This window comes from Aquila chrysaetos (assembly GCF_900496995.4).
Source record: "Aquila chrysaetos chrysaetos chromosome W unlocalized genomic scaffold, bAquChr1.4 W_unloc_7, whole genome shotgun sequence".
NCBI classification, from domain to species: Eukaryota; Metazoa; Chordata; class Aves; order Accipitriformes; family Accipitridae; genus Aquila; species Aquila chrysaetos.
Window position 1 is genome coordinate 62,366 of NW_024470327.1, and position 21,947 is coordinate 84,312.

Sequence of the window (21,947 nt, forward strand, 5' to 3'; positions counted from 1 at the left end):
GATCACGCCCTAATACTTGCACTAGCCATCTGCAGCCTAGTCCTATACCTCCTAGCACTTATACTAATAGAAAAACTATCCTCAAACACTGTAGACGCTCAAGAAATCGAACTAATCTGAACAATCCTACCAGCCATCGTCCTTATCATACTTGCCCTCCCATCCTTACAAATCCTGTACATAATAGATGAAATCAACGAGCCGGACCTCACACTAAAGGCCATCGGCCATCAATGGTACTGAACCTACGAGTACACGGACTTTAAAGATCTGACATTCGACTCCTACATAATCCCAACAACAGACCTTCCACCAGGACACTTCCGTCTACTCGAAGTTGACCACCGCGTAGTCATCCCAATAGAGTCTCCCATCCGCGTCATCGTTACAGCCAACGATGTCCTCCATGCTTGAGCAGTCCCCGCACTGGGTGTAAAAACTGATGCAATCCCAGGACGCCTAAACCAAACATCATTCATCACAACCCGACCCGGAATCTTCTACGGCCAATGTTCAGAAATCTGCGGGGCTAACCACAGCTACATGCCAATTGTAGTAGAATCAACCCCCCTAACCCACTTCGAACACTGATCATCACTCATATCTTCCTAATCATTAAGAAGCTATGCAACAGCACTAGCCTTTTAAGCTAGAGAAAGAGGCCCATCCGTCCCTCCTTAATGATATGCCACAACTTAACCCAGCCCCATGACTCCTCATCATACTAGCATCATGACTAACCCTCACACTAATCGTTCAACCCAAACTCTTATTCTTTACCTCCACTAACATCCTACCCAACAAACCCATTACAACTATCAACCTCTCCCCCTGAAACTGACCATGATCCTAAACTTCTTCGACCAATTCACAAGCCTGTATTTTCTCATTCCTCTCTCTCACGCAGCCTGGCCCCTCGTTCCTGCCTGTATCCCCTCCTGCTCAGATGGCTGGGCCTTCTCCCTTCTCTCTGGGCCTCCATCCTGCTCCCCATCCCCTTCTGCTCCTCCGCCGTCTCCATCCTGGAGGCCATCGCTGTTCTGTCCTTCTGCCCCTCCTTGTCCTGATCCGCATCCCTCTGTTTCTCAGTCTCTCTGGGCTGTTTCCCATCCTTCCCTTGCTCTCTGTCCCTGCCTCTCCCTTTCTTTCTCTCTTCCCTACCTTCCTCCTCTCACCCTTCCCCTCCGTCCCTCTCTCCTGGTCCCTGTCGCATCCCTCTGTCGCTCCGCTCTCCTGACGCCTTTTCCCTCTCTCTGTCCGGCTCCTGCCCCTCTCCGGCCACCCCACCGCCCTGTCCCACCTCTCTCTGCCGCTCTGTCCCCCCTCCTCCTCCTCCTTCTCTTTCTCTCTTTCTTCTCGTCCTCGTCCTCGTCCTTGTCCTCGGCCTTGTCCTCGTCCTCCCGCGGGGAGGCGGCCATGGGGCCTGCGGGGGGCGGGGCCGGGCCGGGGATGGTGTCCCTGCAGGGTCAGGCAGCAGGAAGAAGCGCCCCGGGGCATGCTGGGAGCTGTAGTCCTGGGGCACGGGGCTGCCAGGGGGCCCTGGTGGTTCCCGGGGCATGCTGGGAGCTGTAGTCCTGGGGCACGGGGCTGCCGGGCGGCCATGTTGGTCTCTGCAGCCTCTGCTCCAGCTGCGGCCCGGCTGAGGTGAGGGCTGGGGCTGCCCGTGAGGCGAGCGAGGCCCTTGGGCGGGCGTGGGGGTGTCTCCTGCCTGCTGGCTGCCCGGGGGGGGCAGGGGGGGCTCCAAGCTGGAGCCGGGCCCGGCTGAGGGAAGGAGAAAAGGGACAGGGTGAGTGAGGGGTGTCGCAGTCCTGACTTTGTGGATTTCACGCAGGCGCCCTGTTCAGAAAACACAGCCTCTGTGTGGGTCAGCAGTCCCTGCAGAGTTTTATTATTTGTAGCCATTTTTATAAATACAGGACTTCGCACGGGGGGGCTCACACGGTGCTGTGCTTCCTGTAAACGGAATCGCTTTTATCCCAGCTGCAGTCTGGAGGGAGCAAGTGCCAGCCAACAGATTAAGATGGAGATGAAAGTGTTATAAACGCTCGTGAGAAATTAGAGGAGCCAATTTGTATTGGATAAAAAAATCGAATTTATTCGCAAGCGATAAGAGAGCAAAGCAGCGCTGGGCGGCCGGGGAGGCAACGCTCCGCCATAGGCCCGCAACTTTATGTTACCGTTACATTCCTTATACACATTTCTTGTACCCCTTTCTTGTAAGTCTCCGCCTTGTCCTGCTTCTTCTTTCTTCACTCGTGCAGGTCTGTTGCTATGCAGATTCGGTAATTTTCTCAAGGATGAGTATCCTTTGATGTAGAATGTCTTTTGACGTGGAGAAATATAGTCTTGGTAAATTGCAGCTCTTGTCCTTCCTCTCCTTATCTAGTAAGTTATAGCTGTTGTTCTTTTCTCTCCTTATCTAGTAAGTTATAGCTGTTGTTCTTCCCCCCCCCCCCCCCCCTTATCTAGTAAGTTATAGCCATTGCCCTCTTCCCGTGACCTTTACGCATCACTTAAGCAAGCTTTGTTATTTACACCAGGCATATGTTAACTCTCAATGTGTCTCTTCCCCCTTCTTGATTTCATGAACAAAGTTAACCCGTTCATTACAATCCCCCCTTTTCTATTTTCATCCTGATTTTGTTCATTAAATCGATCCAATGCTTCTTTTGCTCGCCCAAGGATAGGAGTAATTCCTCCATCTCCGATCTGTGCATATTGCTTTCGTAGCAGCATTAAATGTGCAGCTTCTAAGCGCTCTTTAACAACAGCGATCAACTTATTAAAAATGCATGGCCCGAAAGTCAAAAATAAGATCAACAAAATAAGAGGTCCTGCAATGGTTGACAACAGGGTGGTTAACCAGGGTGAATAATTAAACATGGATTCATACCAGTTCTGTTGTACTTCCCAGTCTTTTTTCCGTTTTTCTAACCCCTCCCGTAGCTTGGCCATTGTATCTCTAACTATCCCAGTATGGTCAACATATACACAACACTCCTCCCGTAGGGCTGCACATAACCCCCCCTGCTGCATGAACATTAAGTCCAAGCCCCGTCAGTTTTGTAATACTACTTCTGATAAAGACCTAACAGACTGTTCTAGGGCTGTCATGGCCTCTTCTATCCTAGTCAAATCCTCATCGACCGCTACCCTTAGGGATTGAAATTTTTGATTTTGTTGTACGAGGGAGGTTATTCCTGTACCAGCTCCAACAGCTCCGATTGTCATGAGAGTTGCCACCGTGAGGGCTGTAAAGGGCTCTCGTTTCTGTATGTGATGGGCCTGAGTAGTTTGATAGTCATAAACGAAACTTTCGGGATGGTAAATAAGCCTAGGTATCACAGCTACTTGTATACAATATTCAGCTGTCCAATTAAAGACCTTTAGGGATATACAAGGTGTAACCCCAGTTTGGGAGCAAATCCACTTAGTATTATCTGCAGGAATTAACCACTCAGCTGTTATTTCTCCTGATTTGTGAGTTGTGTTACACAGGGGTCGTTTGTCCTTTGGGACATTTCCGATACACTTTCCTTTTCCCGATACTTGAGACATTGTTATCCCTTGTTTACGTCCGGATTCTTTATTCCACATGCACTGAGCTGGATTTGTTCCATTGGACTTTTTAAATCTACTGTCCACCCCAATAGCTTCATAAAAGGGCGGTCGAATGTCGTAACACAACCAACAATGCTCAGTTATATTAGGGTGGGTGGCATTCAGTACCTGATAACTGGCTTGGAGCATATCCCACAATGGGTTGATTTTTGTTGATACGCCCGAGATATTGTTTTCAGCGATGTCTATGTTAGGGAGGATAGTAGCAGTCTGTACAATACTGTTACTGTCATCTTCCTCTGCTACGACCGAATTTGGTCCTACACCAGAGGGTTCATTTGGCACCAGCTCTTTCCTTATCGTAATTATTCCTCCTGAATCTGTGCCTGGTTTCCAAAGTCTGACTCCCCATGTTCTCCCGGTTAACCAAGCAGGATCTTTCGGGTTGGTTACATTAATATAAATATATGGGCAATTTCCACTCCATAGTCCTGTTTGGCTTCCATCCCAACCATGTGAGGCAGGTGTACATCCATGAGGCCCCCACCCTACAGATAGGAATTTATCTGGACCTCCCCCAGGAATCCAATCAGAAGCTATAGTTTCGCAACCCCAGTAAGCACAATAGTAAGGGTCGGGATGGTTGCCATACCCCTTTCCAGGGTTAGAACTGGGACAAAAGTAAAAGCCTAAGTTATGTAGACATGGGTTCCTGGGTACGATTTGACATAAGGATTGATTAAAGCTTGGGGCCCCGGCAGCAATTACTTGCTGTAGTATCTTTTGATCCTCCCACCTATAGAGCGTCCATTTGTAGGGTTGGTGGGGGTTCCCTTTGCCTTGGGTTGTCCCTATTAGCATTAGTAACAGTCCTATCATCCAAGTGCTTAATCTCAAGTTTGAGAAAAGTGGTGTCCCTTTACCCTTGCGATAGGTATTCCGCGGGTGCTGATAATCATTTTGACTTTTGTCTTCATCCCTGGTGAGAGATGGGAGACTTTGGGGAAGCTCTGAGGACATTTTGTTTGGGAGTAATAAGTCAAGAGGCTCCGTGAGCCTTCTCTGGAGGTAGTTCATCAACCTTAATCCCCACAGCAGTACGTCTCTGCCCTCTTCTCTGCCTACTCTGTCGCTTAGAGCAGCGAGGTGTACCATCTTCTCGGCAGCAGTCGTATTCTTCAGGGGAACCTCCTTTATATTCACTTTGCTTTGACTTATATGCGCCCCAGTTTGTATCCTTCACTTCCCCAGCTCCCCACCCCACTCTGACCACTGTTCGTCTGCGGGATACTTGCACTATTTCAGCTTTCGTTGGGCATAACTCATTTACATAAAGACAACACCTCTCAGGGTTTATGCCTTTAGCAAAAATATCCCACCATTCTTTGGAGTTTGTTTGTTTGTTTTGGTTTTGGGTTTTTTTTTTGTGTGTGTTTTTTTTTTTTTTTTTTTTTATAATTTTCCGAGTTGATACTCCCACACGTAATGCTTACTCAATTAATTCCTGTTCGTAATTATAACATTCGTGGCAAATGTCACTAGGGGAATACCCATAGGAGCAATGTGTCCACCACTTTTCTCTACAAAGTTTACACCTGTAACATAGAAAGATAACATATACAGTGAGGATTTTTTTACAAAAGACAGTCTCACTCCTCCACTTTTCTTCGGAACTTGATTTTCAAGCTGTCAGGGTCTCTGGTCGCCTCCCAGTGAGAACTCGGAATTGGTCCTTTGATCCTGCTTGCATGAGTCCATCCTCGTTCTGCAGTTCAGACAGCAGTTTCTGTGGTAAGTAAAACAAGAAAGGGCCCCTCCCACCTAGGAGTGAGAGAGGATTCTTTCCAGGCTCTGATTAATACCATATCACCTGGCTTCACTGAATGTATGGATATATCTAAGGGTGGCCTCTGTACTACCATTCCCTTCTTTCGCAATCGCTCCCTCCTTTTCATTATCTGAACAATATAAGGGTTAATACTATCTTCATCTAAAGTAGGATAATCGGCTGGGCATTCCATATCATAGGGCATGCCATATAACATTTCAAATGGAGAAATTCCAGTATCTGCTCGGGGCTGAGTCCGAATATTTAATAAAGCAATTGGCAAACATTTTACCCAGGACATTTTGGTTTCTATCATTAACTTAGTTAGTTGCTTCTTTATTTCTCCATTCGTTCGTTCTACTTTCCCGGAGCTTTGGGGATGCCACGGGGTGTGGAACTCCCACTTAGTTCCAAAGGGGGCTAGAGCTTCTTTTACTACTTTGGAAACGAAATGTGGGCCTCTATCTGAATCAATAGTTTCAATATTTCCATATCGCGGTATGATATGCTCTAAAAGTATTTTTACCACTGTATTGGCAGTTGCCCTAGCAGTAGGGAACGCCTCGACATAATGAGTGAGGTGGTCTACCAATACAAGTAAGTGTTTATATCGCCCTACTTTAGGGAGATCAGTAAAATCAATCTGTATTTTGGCGACTGGTCGGTGTGCCAATTCCCGTCCCCCTTGTACTTTTTCTCTAAGATGCTGCTTATTGATCCTCTGGTACGTTAGGCACCCTTGTACGATTCCCTTGGCTACATTATAAACCCCAATACACATGTACTTTATTGCGAAATGATCAACCAGTGCTTGGACACCCCAATGAGTCTTTGAGTGCATACCTCTCATTATTTTCCATGTTAGTGCTTTTGGTAACACCTGTCTCCCATCGGGTAGTTCCCAATTACCCTCCTTTTCCACTACTCCCATTTCCTTCAATTTATCCATTTCTGGTTTACTAAACTGTGGGCTTAGGATTCTTGCCGGCGTTTCACCTGCCAGCGGGGCGGTGGTCACAGTAAGTAGTGCTGCCGCCTCGGCCTCTTGATCAGCAAGATTATTCCCTCGAATTTCAGGGGTTGTTCCTCTTTGGTGTCCCTTAACATGTACCACAGCTATTCGCTTGGGCCCTCTTATTGCTTGTAGAATTTTTACAATCAGTTCCTCATGAATCAAACCCTTTCCTTGAGAATTAATAAGTCCTCGTTCCTCCCAAATTTTCCCAAAAGTATGTACCACTCCATACGCGTATTTTGAATCCGTGTACACGGTTCCTTCTTTATCCTTTAAAAGTTCCAGTGCCCTAAGTACTGCGTATAACTCACATGCCTGCGCCGACCAACTAGGACTGAGGGGTCCGGATTCCTTTACTTCTAGGCTCCCCCCGTCCACAATTGCATATCCTGACTTCCTTTTCCCTGCTATTACTCGAGATGACCCATCAGCGAATAACTTTTCTCCCTCTCCCAATTCTACTTCTTCCAGATCTAGCCTAATTTTTGTTTGTTCTTCAATGGTGTGAAGGCAATTATGTGTTAAGTCTTCTTCAGGACCCCCATACAAAAATTGCGCCGGATTTTGCAAGTTCGTTGTTCCGATCTCCAGTTTAGGGGAATGGATTAGGATCCCCTCATATTTTAAAAGCCTGGCATCGGTGATCCATTTTTCAGCTTTTTGTTGGAGAACCCCTTGAATATTATGAGGGGAGAACACCCTTAATTCACTTCCAAACGTTACCTTATTCGCTTCTTCCACTATCAGAGCTACAGCAACAACTGCCTGTAAACAGGTGGGCCACCCTCTACTGACGGGGTCTAATAATTTGGAAATGTACCCTACAGGTTTCTTTTTTCCTGCCCACTCCTGGGTCAAAACCCCATATGCTGTCCCCTCCTCAGTGGCCACAAATAAATAAAAGGGTCTCTTCATATCAGGCAGACTCAAGACAGGGGCGTTAACTAGATCGGCCTTGAGACCCTCTAATCTTTCTTCATCCTCTTGAGTCCACTTAAGCAATCTATCCATAGTTAACTTTTGATACAAAAATCGCACTTTCGCACTAAAGTTCTCGATCCACTGCCTGCAATACCCAAATAGCCCCAACAATTGTCTAATCTGTCGTTTACTCTTCGGGGCTTTCAGTGATAAAATCCCATTTACTCGTTCAGGGTCTAACCTCTTAGTCCCCTTGCTTATCCAGTGTCCTAAATATTTTACCTCCTCTTCCACAAACTGTAGTTTTGACTGTGATATCTTGAGGCCTTGAAGGCTCAAAAAATTTAACAACTGTATGCTTTCTTTTCTGACTGTCTCTTGATCCTCTCCTGCCAACAGTAAGTCATCCACATAGTGTATTAGCACGACTCCATCTTGCAACCGGTATTCCCGTAGAATCCGTTCTAGGGCTTGTCCAAATAAGTTTGGGGATTCCGTGAACCCTTGGGGAAGTACAGTCCACCTTAACTGCTGTTTTCTATGAGTGTCTGGGTCTTCCCACTCAAAGGCAAAATAATCTCTACATTCCTCCTTAAGAGGGCATGACCAGAATGCATCCTTAAGATCTATTACACTATACCATTGGTTTTCAGGCCCCAGTTGACTCAACAGGGTGTGTGGGTTTGCCACTACCGGGAACCGGCTGACAGTCCGTTTATTGATTTCTCTTAGGTCATGCACCAGCCGATAGCTACCATCGGATTTTTTTACTGGTAAAATCGGGGTATTAAAAGGGGACATGCAGGGTTCGAGTACCCCCTTTCCCAATAGTCTTTCAATCTCAGGTTTTAGTCCCCTTCTCCCTTCATTAGATAAGGGGTATTGTTTAACTCTCACTGGAATCTCTGGGTTCTTAATAACCACTTCAAACGGTTCAATATCCAGTTTTCCAACTGTTTCGGGAGTATACCACACTTCGGGGTTAATTTGCTTCTCGTCCACCTCTGTAAGGGGACAAAGCTTGGTTTTCAACTCTTCCTTTTCCACATCCACCCGAATCCCCATTTCTACAATTAAATCCCTACCTGATAAGTTATATTCCACTTCAGGTACCAACAGCAGCGTTCCGATTCCGTATCTGCAACTTGATTCCACCGCCACATCTTTTATAACGGGGACCCTAAAAGGTTCCCCTTTTGCTCCAATTACATTAACTTTATCCTCAGATATTTTACATCCCGGAGGTAATGATTGTACCGTAGACCTTTCGGCCCCGGTATCTACAAGAAAGATCACCTCCTGATGCTGAGGACCCACTTTTAAAGTTATCAAGGGCTCTTTCTTACCGGGGGTCCTCAGCACATAGAGCCCCTGACCCCGCTAATCCTCCCGGAACGCTTTTTCATCCTGAATTCTTTTTCTACATTCTCTCTTCATGTGTCCTTTTTTCCCGCAATAAAAACATTCCACGGCTTTATCTCCTCTCCCCCCGATTCTTTCTTTATCCCCCCCACCAGGCCGACCGGGTCTCCTTATCACACCTTTCTGTCCCTCTCTTACCGCTGCAACCAGCAGCCTAGTCTGTCGCTTTTCCGTTTCCTCTTCTCGCCTCACATACACCTTCTGAGCTTCTCTAAGTAATTCATCCAACCCCCGCTCCTGCCAGTCCTCAATTTTCTCCAACTTCTTCCTAATATCTCCCCACGACTTGGCCACGAACTGGGTTTTCAGCAACGCTTGTCCTACAGGAGTGGCAGGGTTCACTCCAGAATATAGCTGGAAACTTTTCCTTAACCTTTCAAGCCATTCCGTTGGGGTCTCATCTTTCTTTTGCTGTTCACGAAAGGCTTTATTAATATTCTGTCCTCGGGGAAGAGATTCCCGTATCCCCTGAATTATAATTGTTCTCAAGTCTGACATATAATTCCTATGAGCCGGATCCTGATTATTCCAGTTTGGCCGATTTAAGGGCCATTTTTGATCTGCCGCCGGACCAGCCTGATGTTGCTGGTCCCACACTCTCATCCCAGCCCCTCTAATCATGTCTCTTTCCTCTACGGTAAATAATATGCCCAGGATAGACTGTAATTCATCCCACGTGTACAAATTCGGTCCCAAGAATTGATCCAACCTTTCGGCTACCCCCAGGGGATCATCTAACAGATTCCCCATTTCCTTCTTAAATTCCCTTACATCCCCTGTATTAAGGGGGACTGCCACATACCCCGTTCCCGGTCCCCCCTGTCCATCCCTACCAGGCACCAACATTTCCCGAAGAGGAAACAATCTTTCCTTTCCTCGCATTATTCTATTACGTGCAGACCTTCTGGGAGGGGGTGCCGGGGTCGGGGAATCAGGTTCCGAATCTGACCCCCCCTGGGCCTGGGCTATTTCCTGGCCTTGGGGTGGGTCCTGAGGTGGAGGGGCCTGACGGGCATAGGGAGGGGGCCAAAGGAGGTCCTCATCATTTTTTCGAGGTTTATCTGATCTGTTTTCCCTTAAGGCAAAGAGGAATGACGGCTGCCAAGATTGGGGAATCCATAAGGCAGCATATTCACTCTCCTCTTGGCTGGCTGGTGGTCTTTTATTGTTTACCCATATATTTAATTGTTGACACACCCAATCCTCAGAGGACCCGAACACGGGCCAAAGTACATGAGGATTGTTGAGAGGTTTCCCACCCCAAATCTCAATACAATAAGTGATCATTTTTTCCTTAGGCTTATCCTTTCTCTTTGGTGAACTGTCCCAAGATCTTATCATCAGGCCTAAGGGACTATCAGGGGGTATGTCTGGTAACTTATTTCCCTTCCCCATCCCCATGGGTCCAGAGGGCTTGCTTTTCCTCTGTCCCATCTTCCGAGGTGCCCTTGTCCACACACACACACTCACTTTCCCTCGGTCGTGACTCGCTCCCTCGCGGGCTACGAGAACTGCACTACTGGAGGGTCCGCACTCGCGTGATCTCAGAGAGACCTCTCACACACTCGCACCTCGGGATAACCACCCCAACCAAACGGCTCACGCTTTATATACTCACCCGCTCCTGGGTCTTCGCTTGGTCTTCGTGCACAAAATTTAAGGGGTCCTGCAGGTTCTTTTGCTCAGTTATTGTAATTTAAAGGGGTTTGCGGGTCCAGGGTGTGGCGACGACACCTCCTCAAGACGGGGCTATCCAAGGATAGGGCGCCTCCCCGCTTGTGAGGGTCCGCACCAAAGAACCTGGATCCGAGTCACGGCACCAAATTTGTTATAAACGCTCGTGACAAATTAGAGGACCCAATTTGTATTGGATAAAAAAATCAAATTTATTAGCAAGCGATAAGAGAGCAAAACAGTGCTGGGCGGCCGGGGAGGCAACGCTCCGCCATAGGCCCGCAACTTTATGTTACCGTTACATTCCTTATATACATTTCTTGTACCCCTTTCTTGTAAGTCTCCGCCTTGTCCTGCTTCTTCTTTCTTCACTCGTGCAGGTCTGTTGCTATGCAGATTCGGTAATTTTCTCAAGGATGAGTATCCTTTGATGTAGAATGTCTTTTGACGTGGAGAAATATAGTCTTGGTAAATTGCAGCTCTTGTCCTTCCTCTCCTTATCTAGTAAGTTATAGCTGTTGTTCTTTTCTCTCCTTATCTAGTAAGTTATAGCTGTTGTTCTTCCCCCCCCCCCCCCTTATCTAGTAAGTTATAGCCATTGCCCTCTTCCCGTGACCTTTACGCATCACTTAAGCAAGCTTTGTTATTTACACCAGGCATATGTTAACTCTCAATGTGTCTCTTCCCCCTTCTTGATTTCATGAACAAAGTTAACCCGTTCATTACAAAAGCAAGCGATACGCTTGCGATGGTGATCCTGCCACAAGGCATGCTGTTTATTGATCTGGGAAAACGCCACAGTGACTCTGACAGAGAACAAGGTTGTCGGTGCTATCTCCGTATGTGACACCCAAGGGATTTTTTCCCTCTGCGTGTGTTTCTGTGCAGGCACGTGCATGAAACATAGGTGTTTCTCTGTGCCGTAACGGGGACTGATGACAGCTGGGTGGGTGGGAACCTGTGCAATCCCGGCAGAAACTTCCTGCAGCTGCCCTGCCATGTGCTTCAGGATAAAACAGCTCTTCTGGTTGTTTGCTGCCATTGAGAGCTACTGAGGGCATGGGAAGGTATTGGGTTCTTCCTCCCTGTAGTCAGCACTGGTCCTTACTGGGTAGCCTCCCACAGCAGCCAGTGCTGTGTGCCCCTCTCAGTTGTTAGGCAAACAGCTGTAGCAGGAAAGTGTGGCATGTTCCTCTGATTCGTGCATTCTCCACCTTGCACAGCAGCATGCTTGAAATACTGAAATGTGCTCTTTTTGTTGCTGCTAACATTCAAAAATCTTGTCTTGGTCTGGTCAGCAAGGTATTTGGAAAACGTCACGGTTGCAATTTGAGAATAAAATAGGTTCCCATCCTTCCCCCTACCCCCCAAACCGCGCAGGATCCAGACCTTCTCCCCCTACCCCGCTATGTGGAGCCTGGCTTTGTTCATTTTGCTGCCTCATAGCAAGAATATAGCAAGCAACTGAGATGTGTGCCGTGTGCTCCAGGCCAAAGACAGTTTTAAGTGTTCCCGGTTTATTGCATGCAGCTGTGCAGCATGGTACATTTTGGAAGGCGCACTGGGATGATGTATCAGAAGCTGCTGAAAATGAGGTGATACTGGTAGTGGTTTATTTTCAGTGCCTGGTTTGGGAAAGAATATACTCAAATTTTCTAAGATACAGATCTATTAGAGGAAAGGGAGTGCAAGGTAAGGAGCATCACGCTGCATTTATTGCTAAATGTCTGCTTTCATTTCATTCAAACTAGAAAGTAAACAAAGATTGTACCTGCAACAGAATTTGTTTCCCAGAGTGAGCATTCAAGCACTGGGGAGCAGTTTGCAGGATCAGAACTTCAGCCTGCTCTGGATTCTGGGTGATAAAGCCTCAGGAGAGGAGAGAGAAACTCCACTTTTTTAAATGCAGCTCTACTTATCTTAAGATTTCTTCGTGTTAGATTGTGTTGGCGGTCAGACTCTAAGCACGTGACTGAACTGTTAAAAAAATCAAGATATTTAAGGATTATTTACTGTATTAAATCCTCTTACAAGCAGTGCACTCTATTGCCCTGTGCATAGTATAATGTCATGACTGGCAATTTTCCTTTTCTTTTCTAGCACAAGGATACATGTATGAAGGCAAATCGAGGGTACAAGTGGTGCCCTACAGCAAACCAGCCTGCGAAAACCCAGACATCCACTGTTACAAACAGGAAGAAGCTGTGGGCCTTTGCCTCGGACTCTGCAAAGGATTTACCAAGCCCGAGGAAAGGGACAAGAAGTGACATAATGCCACAGCGTAACTTCAGGATGGCAGGTGAGATTTCCATCCATGTTCCTCAAACGTAGCAGCCTCGTTTTGTTTGCAGATGCGGTGTTGGAATGGAACTGCAAGACCAGTTTCCTTTACTGCACCTGGTACTGTAGTGCAAATACCTTTCATGTCCCAAATTAAGTTGCCAAGACTCTAGTTAAACCTCTGCATAACAGCCTCAAATCTTCCTAAGCGCATGATTGCTTTCAAGAGTCGAGTCCAGACGTGTGACCTATCATAAGCCATACCCCATTTGGGGTCCAGTTTTGATTGGTGTTTAGTTCAGGCTTATCTGCTGTTAGAGATTTTCATTTTATAGTCAGAAAGGGAAATGCTGATTGTGTGCATTCTTTTTGTCTTTCATAGAGGGTTGTACTATGTTTAGTAATTTGCTGTTGACAGAAATAATTTATGGTTGTCTATAAAGCTGGAGGTGGTAACGTTCTTGTGGATGAATGGACCAGTGGAGCTAACTTCTTGTATTTAAATCAAGAGAAGCGTAACGATAGCTTGGAGGGGTGGGATTCTAACCATTTTAAACATTAAAAAAAATAATAATAAAATAAAATCATATCCACCAAGAAGTGGATTGCCTGAGCTGGTGAAAGGCAGAGAATCTCAAACTGATAGCCACAAATGGCAGAACTGTAGCAATCATGACCCTGAAGTAGAAACATTAATGTTAAATACTGGCAGCTTAAGAGCCTAACAGTCAAGGTAGAAACTAATTTTTACCCCACCACCCTTTTTTTTCCTTTTTTTTTTCTTTTTTGCAGTTTGACATTTCTAATTTTATAAATACTGATGTATTTGAAACTTTGTCATATCCTACCTAGGTTTTGACAAGTGTGTGGCAGATAGGACTTTCCTGCTTAGAGAGGTCGTGCGCTGGGGAGTGGAAAATGGTTTTATGGAACAAGTATAAAAGGACAAGACGGTATGAAAAGGCTTGTATGCCTTTTTGCCAGTTTAGTGGTGTGAAAATTCCTTGTGATGGGTTGACCCTGGCTGGTTGCCAGGTGCCCACGAAAGCCGTTCTATCACTCCCCCTCCTCAACTGGACAGGGGAGAGAAAATATAACAAAGAGCTTGTGGGTCGAGATAAGGACAGGAGAGAGATCACTCACCACTTACCGTCACGGGCAAAACAGACTCAACTTGGGGAAAATTAACTCACTTTATTACAAATCAACCAGAGTAGGGTAATGAGAAATAAAACCAAATCTCAGAACACCTTCCCTCCACCCCTCCCTTCTTCCCGGGCACAACTTTACTCCCGGCTTCTCTACCAACCCCCCCCAGCGGCACAGGGGGACGGGGAATGGGGTTTACGGTCAGTTCATCACACGTTGTTTTCTGCCGCTTCATCCTCCTCAGGGGGAGGACTCATCACACTCTTCCCTGCTCCAGCGTGGGGTCCCACCCACGGGAGACATTCCTCCACGAACTTCTCCAACGTGGGCCCTTCCCACGGGCTGCAGTTCTTCACGAACTGCTCCAGCATGGGTCCTTTCCACGGTGTGCAGTCCTTCAGGAGCACTCTGCTCCAGCGTGGGTCCCCCATGGGGTCACAAGTCCTGCCAGAAAACCTGCTCCGTGGGCTCCTCTCTCCACAGATCCGCAGGTCCTGCCAGGAGCCTGCTCCAGCGCGGGCTTCCCACGGGGTCACAGCCTCCTTCGGGAACCCACCTGCTCCGGCGTGGGGTCCTCCACGGGCTGCAGGTGGATATCTGCTCCACCGTGGACCTCCATGGACTGCAGGGGGACAGCCTGCCTCACCATGGTCTTCACCATGGGCCACAGGGGAATCTCTGCTCCGGCCCCTGGAGCATCTCCTCCCCCTCCTTCTTCACTGACCTTGGTGTCCGCAGGGTTGTTTCTCTTACATGTTCTCACTCCTCTCTCCGGCTGCCGAATACCGCCTGTCCCAACTTTTTCCTTCTTAAAAATGTTATCACAGAGGCGTTACCACTATCACTGATTGGCTCAGCCTTGGCCGGCGGCGGGTCCGTCTTAGAGCCGGCTGGTATTGGCTCTCTCTCGAACACAGGGGAAGCTTCCAGCAACTTCTTACAGAAGCCACCCCTGTACCGACCCCCCCCCCCCGCTACCAAAACCTTGCCACACAAAACCAATACATTCCTGTAATGGAATTTCTTCTGGCTATGAAGGAACTGTGAATTGGGATCAAAATAAAGTGTTTCCTGCTACATCGTTATGATATATGGGAGACCAGTTCTGAAAACCTCAAGCCCCTTCATCCCGTTCTGTTTTTGCTATCAGAGGAGTCACTTTTATGCTCCTTCAGGTTTATTGACTTAACAGAGAGAACAAGGAGTAGGTCTTGGTCTAGCTGGCTGCTGTCCCCCACTGCTCCTGCCGGGATATCCAACTGTAGAGCTTCGGAGTCCGGAGAGATCTTGAATCAACACCTATCAGAGCAGAGGACAGAGAACTTAAGAGTTAGTGAGAAACTGATCTAATCCATTGTTGTTTCTATAGAGCCATTAATTTCTGAAGAAGGCCCTCTTTTGTGCTACGTGTGATTTTGAAAATTTATTTATTTATTTATTTTCTGCTGGCTGAGTCAGTGAGCATAGTAATTCACAGGGGGTCTCACTCCAGTCCTCATGCAAGCGAAGGCTGGCTGTTTCATGAGTACAACGATAGCCCATAAAATAACGACAGCCTCTGCCCGAGATGTTAGCAGCAGCATCTAAATCATGGCAAGTCTGCCGTGCCAAGTGGATTACTGTTTTGTCAACTATATTCTGGTTTGTGGTAAATATGTGTTGTTGTATTCCTCTCCCCTCGACTTCATGTGACAGCTCAATTCAGCTCTGACCCTTCTAGCCAGTGCAACATCTTTTAAAACCCAGGCTGCATGCTAATTGATGAACTAAAATGTAGCTGAGCAACTGTAGAAATGCCACTGACTGTCTCGCATCTTCAAGGCAGGTAGCTTCCTTCGGACAGGGATTATATGATTCCAGAACAATTCCAGGAAATCAGTTTACTTGTTGGTAGCTGTTAATCCTGTCTTGATTGCTCTTTACATACTAGATGTCATTTTGGAAAATGTAATATGGAGAGAGTAAGATCTTCCTTTCTTTTTCTGAAGTCCCCCACAGGCCATACCTCTCCTTCATTTTGGCATTCCAGCGGTAACCATGCCACGTTTTAAGTTTTGCATATTGACCTACCGTTGTGTCAAGAACCTGAGGTGTGGCACCAGCGTTGGGCTTCCGACCTGCAAACCCACTAGTGGTGTCCTTGCTCATCCAGCTGGAAAGTTGTAATGGAGCACGTTTTTCTCATGACATGGCTCACCTGCAAAGACAACTGCTGTTTGCAGGGGAACGTGACCATTGCAGCACCTACCGTCACAGCTACAGAGCTGAGTGGGCAACACCTTTCCTATACAAATGTGCCGGATTCCCGATCCTTCCACATTTCTGCATCAGGAGAAAACCAGCTGGGCCAAAAAGCTTTTTAGGGAAGTGAAGGGTGGGAAAAAGACACTTCCTAGCATATAGAGATGCAATTTTTGTTTTTAGAAAGAAGCTTCTTTCTGCATGCAGGTGAAAGGTAGTTGAAACTGGTACCTGCTGGCCGCCTTTCTGCTTAGTTCTTCCTCAGTTCTTTCTTTCCTCTGATTGAAAAATTGCAACGATGAACAAGCCAGCCTGCTGAGTTTCTAACCGGACCAATACTAACAAAGAATGTCATTCCCAAATAGTAAGATAGTTGTAAGCTTCATCAAGAGTAAAAGCTGTTGAGAAAGCCATGAATCATCTCCCATTCTGCAAGTCCAATTCTTGACTGTTTTCTCACTAGTGTTGATTTAACTGTAAATTGCTTTAAAGTAGCACTTAAAATTTGTAATTTTTCTTACCAGTAAGTTCTTGGTGCCGTGAGAGAAACATTGTGCTGAGAAGGCACTCTAAACATATGGCAATGTTTGTGTATATACATTTTGTCTTCCCTTAGATGGAGTTATCTTGTAATTTGAAGCCATGGTGGAAGGATTTTTTGTCATATTATGATCAGACATCTAAGTGCCAAGCCGTCTGCTACAGCTGCAGAATAAGTAGTCAAGTTGCTTCAGCACCAATTTGAACGTTCACTTTCCAATTAGCTGTCATTTTTTTCCTTCCTTTTTATTTTTTTATTTAAATAAACAGTTTAAGTATTTGCTTACTTGGGGAGAAAACAGTGCTATCCTTGTCCTGTTGTGATAAGCTACGTAGGTGAAGGGCAGCAAGCTGAGACCCCCAAGAAGATATTTAGAAGAGGGGGAAGAAGGGGGCCTACAAGAAAGCCGGAGAGGGACTTTTGAGAAGGGCACGTAGTGATAGGACAAGGGGTAATAGCTTTAAACTGGAAGAGAGTAGATTTAGATTAGATATAAGGAAGAAATTCTTCCCCCCGAGGGTGGTGAGGCACTGGAGCAGGCTGCGCAGAGAAGTTGTGGACGCCCCCTCCCTGGCAGTGTTCAAGGCCAGGTTGGATGGGGCTTTGATCAACCTGATCTAGTGGAAGGCGTCCCTGTCGATGGCAGGGGGCTTGGACCTCGATGCTCTTGAAGGTCGCTTCCAACCCAACCCGTTCTATGATTCTGTGATTCTATGATTCTCTTCTATGTTCTTCAGCGGGCCAAAACTGAGGAGGGGGAAGAAGAACTACAGGTAGCTAAAGGGAAGCGCAGGAGAGCAGCTGGGAGCCAACAGCGTGATGTGGGCATAAGAAAGTGCTACACTGCAGGGTGTCAGGCCAAGTATTTTCAGGAAGTGTGGCAAAGAGTTAATGCCATTGAACAGAGCACAGCTCATCTGACGTGGCTGCCCTGCTGGTCCTTCATGTACAAGAAAGATGACCTCCTTCTGGAATAACGGGAGAAGAGAGCTGCAGGGATTGCTGGGACATGGGCGGTGGACATGCGTGATGACATCAGGAGTTCTTGATATGCTTAGGCTAGGAAAAAACAAGTGGAAGAAGAGTGGGGTGACTCCTGTAAATGCAGGAGAGGGAAATACCATTTAGGCAGAACAGTTTTTAGGCTTAAAGGTGTGGGCACCAGAAGGCATGTGTACCACCTGGTCCTGAGTAAATTTAAGCTGAAAACTGGAAGAAAACTCTAAATGCTTAGAAGATTTGGGTTCTGCAACAGCCTTCCGATGGAAGGAAAGAAAGCAGAAAGCAACCAGTCAACCCCTTATTGCTTAATATGGGGTTCAGTAAGTTTATGGTGGGCCTGGAGATCTCTTCCAATCTCTCCTTCCTCCAAATCAACTGCCTCTTCAGGCATTGTCTTTCAAGGTATGTGTTGCCTTTTCACATTTTCATTGCTCTGATGTCCTCTTGTTTGAAGGACTGAACTGTTGCTGATCAAGCATTTTGGTGGCAAAAAGGGCTCTGCTGACAGGATTGCTTCTCTTGTGAATTGTGCTTAGGTGCTTGCTGACCCTTCCCATTTCCTGTCTCCCTTTCTTCAGTCCCTTCTTGTTGCTAGATCCTACACTTCTGATACCTTGTACCTTGTCTCTTTGTAGATGCTTAATACCTTTTATTCCCCTTTTTATTTAAAAGTAAGAAGTTTAAAAACAAACCCACCCACCCCACCCCCCGCCCCCTTCTACCTGTTCATCACAGTAACGGAAAAAATGATTCCAGTTGAACATTGGGCTTGAAGCTAGATGCTCCTTAGGCTGTATTCTTAAGATAATGAGCCACTCTTCTATCTCTGAGATAGCAGATGAGCTTGGTTTATTCCCATTGCTTTCCTCTGCTTCTGTTTACTGGTGTTTTAAGAGAGTGTTGAAAAAAACCTACCCTGTGTATGTTACTGTGAGGTGCTGTCTGAGGAAGAATTTTTGGCAGCATCTGTGGTATTGAATTAAACAGCAGCAGTGAGTGTTCCCGTGAACTGGACCTTGACCATCTGTAGTGCTAAATCGTTTGGAGGTTTACAGGTACAGGTTTGGCCCATGTCAGCTGAAAAGCTCAACAACTTCCTTGGCACCACTCACGAGTGGGAGTGGGCCAGGGGATTTCCCAGTGGGCATTTTGGATGCAGCTGTTCTGCATCCAAATTTTGCGTAACAAAATGCAACCAAAGCGCCAAGGGTAATTGTGCCAGTTGGCCTCCATTTCAGGGAATGGTCCTGGGCACGTGCATTTATTGTGGTAGAGAGAGGTTTTGTGTAGTTCAGTGAAAGGAAATTGGAAAACGTGAGTGCGTGCTTAGTGAGACCTGGGGAAAGTTACTTACCTTTGGTGTCTCATCATTACTGAAGCTGGTGTCTCAGCAATACTGCAGCGATAACGCTGCCCTGTTCTCCCGCTGTGGCAGTTGAGCGAGACATTTGGGCCACAGACTGTCTCCCTCTCTCTAGATGACATGCTGTTGAATTGGGCCCCTGCACTGCTTCCAAGGCACTCCTCCAAACCCAGACAATTAGTCTTCATGGTGATGAAGAGCAACCACTGTTCTGAGTGGAAAAGCCACTCCGTGAGTAATGCAGTGCCAGCGTTCATTGCTTTCACTTCTTGTTGTCGTTTTCTGAGCTCCTGAGGTGCAGGGAGGCTGGAGGCGAGAAGCTGTCAGCACCAAATACTTGGACAAAATACATTTCTATCTCCATTTTACTTTCCTCAATTATATATTGTATTGGCAGGGCAAGAAGTAGGCAGGCAGCTTGCCTGGCCAGTGCCTGCGTGCTTCTGGCACAGAAGATCGAGTGCTTCGTGCTTCAGAGCTGTCAGGCTGGCACTTTTCACCACTAAATGCAGCTCTAAATTAAAGCTAAATGAAAAGGGAAATTTTGCTTCAGAGCTTGATCATGTCATTTTGTTCCATCCTTTTACTTGTTCAGTGGCTAGGGAAAGGAACCACTCCCTTGGTAGGAGCATCCATTGAGTTATAAACATGGATGATATTAGAGCATCTTTGTGTATAGTTATGCATGAGATCATTACAGTTGCTGTTTTAAAGGTATCCATCTCTGTAGTACCTAAACCCTTTGGCAGTAAAACTGTAGATCCACGCAATGGGGTGAGAAGCAGATAAATCCAATTAAATCCTTCAGACAGCTTTGAAAGCCTCTCCCAGAGGGTACAGAAATGGTTATTTGTGATTCTCTTGAATTGCCTTTTATGCACTAGTCTGCAGTCTCACGTCTTTCACTGAACTGTGAAATACAATATAGTGTTAAGTTTTTGTTGCTAACCCTCTTTTGACATACCAGTGGGCAAATAAAAGCCCTTCAGAAAAGCCTCAGCCTGTTCTATTGATCCTAGGAAAGACTCACCTTGTGAAAAAGTATTCAAGATCACTATTTCACAGATCACCCATTTCCATGTCTCCTGCGAAGGCAGGTACTGTTCCTTGTACAGGTGCGCTGGGACTCATCTGCATGTTCTCAGGTCCCAGGAGTCTTTCTGTACGCTGGATCAGAAATTTAGCATGTTGAAGTTTGATACTGAAACTGAAGAGTTAGGTAATACAAACATGATTGTTTTCCTGACAGATCTCCTCAAGCGCATCGCAGCCTGGAGTCCCGGGAGCTGTAAAACAAACCCAGGAGTCTGCATTGTTTCAGTTTGCTGAGGTATAATGGCTGAAGTATGGGGGGGGGGGGGAGGGGGGGGGAGCAAGGCACCAGTAAGAGTTGTCACTGAGTGGCTAAGCACCCTGTCTGATAAGGGATTCCCATCAGTAGATGTTTACCTTCCTGGCAGCATTATGTTCAGAGAATCAGGGGGGACGGGGGGCAGTGACAGGATGAGATGTTGGCCCGTTCCACTAGCTGTAGCATACACAAAGGACACTGAGCTTGTGAACATTACCTGGCCTTCCATAGCAAAGGCCCACTGCAGATGTTGTTTTCCAAATGGCCTTCTAATTTGAATCTAGGAAAACAACAAATAAAAGGCATTCTGAAATGACACTATGCACCGCCTGTGGAAGAGGCTGCAGCAGTGCAAAATGGCAACTGCCCTAGAGGCAGGGATCCTGTGTGTCCTGGTTTCAGCTGGGATAGAGTTAATTGTCTTCCTACGTAGCTGGTACAGTGCTATGTTTTTGAGTTAGGTATGAGAAAGAATGTCGGGTAACACTGATGTTTTCAGTTGTTGCTAAGTAATGTTTAGTCTAAAGTCAAGGATTTTTCAGCTTCTCATGCCCAGCCAGCGAGAAAGCTGGAGGGGCACAAGAAGTTGGCACAGGACAGAGCCAGGGCAGCTGACCCAAAATGGCCAACGGGGTATTCCATACCATGTGACATCACATCTAGTATATCAGCTGGGGGAGTGGGGGCAGGGGGATCGGTGGCTCGGGGATTAACTGGGTGTCGATCGGTCGGTGGTGAGCAACTGCACTGTGCATCATTTGTATATTCCAATGCTTTCATTATTACTGCTGTCATTTTATTAGTGTTATCATTATCATTATTAGTTTCTTCTTTTCTGTTCTATTAAACCGTTCTTATCTCAACCCATGAGTTTTACTTCTTTCCCAATTTTCTCCCCTTCCCACTGGGTGGAGGGGAGGTGAGAGAGCGGCTGCGTGGTGCTTAGTTGCTGGCTGGGGTTAAACCACGACACTGTGAAAAATAAACTTGCAGGTCATGGAAGCTTATCCCAACAGCTGCAAGGATAGGTAGCAGCATTGTTAGGTGGTGACTTCTAAAGCTTATAAATTACCCTTAAGTATGTAAGTTCTCCTCCTTTCCCAGTGTATTGAAAATGTGGAGTTCTTAAAGATTGCTCTGAATAATTTCTTCTCCCATGTGTTTAGTGTGCCTCTAGGAATTGGTTTTCCACACCTATACTCTTCTTGCCCATTTGGGGAGTCCGGTACTGCTTACAGAACCAGTTAGGCTAAATGGATCTTCAGGGTGTGTCTGAGAAGACTGGGAGTGGACCGGGTGCTAGCATGGAGGAGGGTAACGAGATGAGAAGACACCCAGTTTGTCATTCCGTGTACTTGCAGAGGTTTGACTCCATACAACATGCTTCCTTCTGTTAAATGTTAAGCTAATTGTGTACTGTGTGTTTTTAGCTTGGCTAGGACGGGCCTTTATGTATTTCTTGGGAGGTTCAGTGAAGAAAAAAACGATTTACTGATTCAGGTGCTATAAACTACCTGAATGCATTACTGCATTTAGTAAGCTAAATTACGGTAAGCAAGTTGCAGTAGGCTGCTGTCAGCAATGTACAGTACTACAAAA

The 21,947-nt window shown here is 46.5% G+C and overlaps 2 long non-coding RNA genes across 2 annotated transcripts; one reads left to right on the forward strand and one right to left on the reverse strand.

The window, feature by feature from the left end:
* Window positions 1-1,521: 1,521 nt before the first annotated feature.
* LOC115337842 lies at window positions 1,522-12,638 on the reverse strand. Its single transcript, XR_003922273.1, has 3 exons — window positions 12,525-12,638; window positions 7,468-7,470; window positions 1,522-1,628 (listed from the first exon to the last, which is right to left on the reverse strand). It is a non-coding gene; the product is annotated as an uncharacterized LOC115337842 (long non-coding RNA).
* Window positions 1,540-18,206, forward strand: LOC115337839. Its single transcript, XR_003922267.2, has 3 exons — window positions 1,540-1,644; window positions 12,522-12,720; window positions 17,370-18,206. It is a non-coding gene; the product is annotated as an uncharacterized LOC115337839 (long non-coding RNA).
* Window positions 18,207-21,947: the final 3,741 nt, after the last annotated feature.